Raw genomic sequence first — 3,774 nt, 5'->3', positions numbered from 1 at the left:
GGTATTGTTTTCATGGTATTGTACATATAGGGGTGCGGAGCACCTGAAAGCTCTAAATCCTCGTCCGCCTATAAACCCCTTATTATAGTTACTCTAAGGCTATCTAATATGCTCAATGATAGGAGTAGCTGTGTTTAAACATTTTTTAATACCAAAGGTAAACTAAAGGACATAAATCACGGATGTGGTTCCTAAGATATGTGGTTTTTGGTCCTCTTTCTATTTTTATTTACTTGGCATCAACATCCAATTGACACAAAACTTTTTGTACCAACTGATAAATTAAATGGGCATCAACCTACACGGAACTAGTTTTTTACAAAAATACAAGATGATTAAGATGTGAAGTACCTAAATAACTTTATTAACTATATACTTGAGAATGAGAGGTCAAAATAGAAATTGTACCTTTTGTCTGCCAGGAAATCGGCGATCTTGCTAATGAGTTGTTGTTACTACCTGCTTCAGTGTTAGCATAATCTTTCCCACTGACTTCACTAAAAATAGTTCTCATGATATTCATCATCTCTGGATTTCTAGACACAGATATGAAGGCCTGACATTGGAATTCTCCTTTGAGATCTTCATACACTTGATTTGCAAGAGTTGTCTTGCCCATTCCACCGGATCCTACTATGGATACCAACTTTATTTTCTCTTGTGTTGACACACCTTGAGTCAATAGTTTAATTAACTCAGCCTTGGGTTCATCAATTCCGACAAGCTCGGAGGCATGCTGAAAGATAGCAAGAGCTCTAGGATCAATGGTTGTATTCTTGGCCTTGGAGAAGGCCTCATGGGCCTTGTACCTTGCATTCCTCTCCGCCACCTCGATGATTTGCTTCTTCAGATCTCCTATCTCGTTGCCTATTCGCCGACGAGCCTTCATCTTCCCCATCTTTCCCAATGAGTTCTTCATCTTCTCCAAGAAGCCATCTGGCTTTGTATCTTTGCTGCCGACACTTTGCATGAAGTCATCAATGGAGTCCTCCATGTCATAGGAGAGCTCCCGGACCTCATTCATCCACACCTTATCCTGAACATCAGGATCCTCCTCCTCTGACATCTTCAGAAGAAACGCTTCCATGGCGGTGAGTTCGCTAGAGAGCGATTTGATGTCACCACGCACGCACGCCTTTGAAACGCTTGTACTCGTCACCCAAAAGGGTGGCCAGCTTCCCAAGGACGGGCTTCAAGGCACCCGTCGCCGCACTCACCAGAGCCGCCTCCATGGTTGCGCTTGGTGCTAGCTCAGAAGCTCGCTCAGTTAGTTTTGTGTGTATGAATTGGATGCGAAAGCAGTGTAAGCGGAATGATGCTACCCCTCTTGATCGGGCTTATAGCGCTAGCCAGCTAGCTTAATTAGTTGCATGATTGCATCGACCGGCCATATTTAAACAATTAGTTTTGCATCAAGTTGCTCTAATAAAACAAGTAATCAATCCACTTGCTTAATTAAGATATGCTAAAGTTATGCCGCCCCACGTTGAACGATGCTCAGATGTCATGGGCTGTACTCTCCTCGCGTTGGGTGCTGCTACCAAGTTGGTCCAAGTCAATTGTTCATCCAGCTAGAGCTGTTCACACGCACACCCCTCCACGTTGCTCGCTCACGACAAACTCTCTTGACCCGAAATATGCGGCTTCTTGTTCGGTAATAAACGCTTAATCATACCGCATCATTAGATGCCAACTGTCTTAATCAGCACTCGTACATTTGTGTTTAATAAACTCTCTAGCTTAACAAGTCTTATTATCATGTTCGTCGACTCACGTTGCTGGGGCCCAGTTGCACGAAACTATACTTCTTATTTTCCGTAGTTAGCCCACTAATCGGTGACTCCAAACTCCAAAGACAATTGTTTTCATAGTTAACACACTTATCTCTGACTGTAAAGATGTGGTGCTTAATTTTTGTACTCATTAGGAAAGATAGGGAAGATGAAGGCTCGTCGTCGGATGGGCAAGATTGTGAATATAGCACCCTTGAACATCATGATGTACTCACCACCCCCCCCCCCCTCCCACACACACACACACCACCACCACCAAAGTGCCTATGGCGTGCTTGGCAACCAGTGCGAGGCCCAACTAAGCCCGCGCAGTGCGAAAGTCACGCGTTTGGTAAGCTGGGATGCGTGCGTTTGTCGGTGTGCACGAAACATAAAGCTATCACACGCAATGCTGACGAAGAACTGCTAAATCGGTCATTTTTTACAAGCCAAGCTCGAGCGACCCGTTGCCCTTGTCTGCAGCCGCCGGGATGTTGGGGAACGTAGTAATTTCAAAAAAATTCCTACGCACACGCAAGATCATGGTGATGATATAGCAACGAGAGGGGAGAGTGTTCGTCCACGTACCCTCGTAGACCGTAAGCGAAAGCGTTAGCACAACGCGGTTGATGTAGTCGTACCTCTTCATGATCCGACCAATCCAAGCACCGAACGTACGGGGCCTCCGAGTTCAGCACACGTTCAGCTCGATGACGATCTCCGGCCCTCCGATCCAGCAAAGGCTCCGGAAATGAGTTCCGTCAGCACGACGGCGTGGTGACGATGTTGATGTTCTACCGGTGCAGGGCTTCGCCTAAGCTTCGCGACGATATGACCGAGGTGGAATATGGTGGAGGGGGGCACCGCACACGGCTAAGGAACGATCCGTAGATCAACTTGTGTGTCTCTGGGGTGCCCCCCCGCCCCCGTATATAAAGGAGCCAGGGGGAGGAGGCCGCCGGCCTAAGGGGGCGCGCCAAGGGGGGAGTCCTACTCCCACCGGGAGTTGGACTCCCCTTTTCCAAGTTGGAGTAGGAGAGAAGGGGGAAAGAGGAGGAGGAGGGGAAGGAAAGGGGGGGCGCCGCCCCCCTTCCCTTGTCCTATTCGGACTAGGAGGGGGATGCGCCTTCAAAGACGGCGTCAAGAACAGAGAACTGAGTTTGAAATTTGGTCGAACCGGTGACATGACCTTGAGTCGGATGATGGAGATTGCTACCAAGTACGCCAACGGCGAAGAAGAAGACCGACTTTGAAGCGGCAAGCACAAGCCGAGTCAGTCGGAAAAAGGAAACACCAGTCGGAAACTGAAGCGGAAGGCTGAACCGGCAGCTCCTGGAGAGGCTCTGGCCGTGACTCAAGGAAAGTTAAAGGGGAAACCAAAAGGATCCTGGAACCCCAAGAAGGTAAAGGATAAAGAAGGGAACGACGTGATGGATATGCCGTGTCACATTCACACGAAGAAAGATGAAGAGGGGAATATCATTTACCCAAAGCACACCACTCGCCAATGTCGACTCCTGATCCAGCAGTTTCAGGGAAAACAGTCTAAGGACAAGGAAAAGGAGTCGGACAAGGCCGAAGACAAAGAGGACAGTGAGGGAGGATATCCGCATATCAACTCCACTCTGATGATCTTTGCAGATGTGGAAAGCAGAAGTCGACTGAAAGTGATTAACCGAGAGGTGAACATGGTTGCCCCAGCAAAGGCAAATTATCTGAAGTGGTCTCAAACACCCATCACATTCGACCAATCTGATCACCCGACTCATATTGCCACCCCCGGGAGGCAAGCTTTGGTGGTCGATCCAGTTGTCGAAGGCACTCGACTGACAAAGGTGCTGATGGATGGTGGAAGTGGGCTGAACTTATTGTATGCAGACACATTGAAAGGTATGGGCATTCCGATGTCCCGACTGAGCACTAGTAACATGAGCTTCCATGGAGTTATACCAGGGAAGAAGGCCGAGTCACTCGGCCAGATAGCTTTGGACGTAGTGTTTGG

The 3,774-nt window shown here is 48.2% G+C and overlaps 1 pseudogene; it reads right to left on the bottom strand.

Moving 5' to 3' along the window:
• Positions 1-408: 408 nt before the first annotated feature.
• On the bottom strand, positions 409-1,293 carry LOC119342687 (annotated as a pseudogene).
• Positions 1,294-3,774: the final 2,481 nt, after the last annotated feature.

Source organism: Triticum dicoccoides, unplaced genomic scaffold (genome assembly GCF_002162155.2).
Source record: "Triticum dicoccoides isolate Atlit2015 ecotype Zavitan unplaced genomic scaffold, WEW_v2.0 scaffold101816, whole genome shotgun sequence".
NCBI lineage: Eukaryota > Viridiplantae > Streptophyta > Magnoliopsida > Poales > Poaceae > Triticum > Triticum dicoccoides.
Note: the sequence above shows the minus strand (reverse complement) of the source record. Positions and strands in the feature narration are given on the sequence as shown.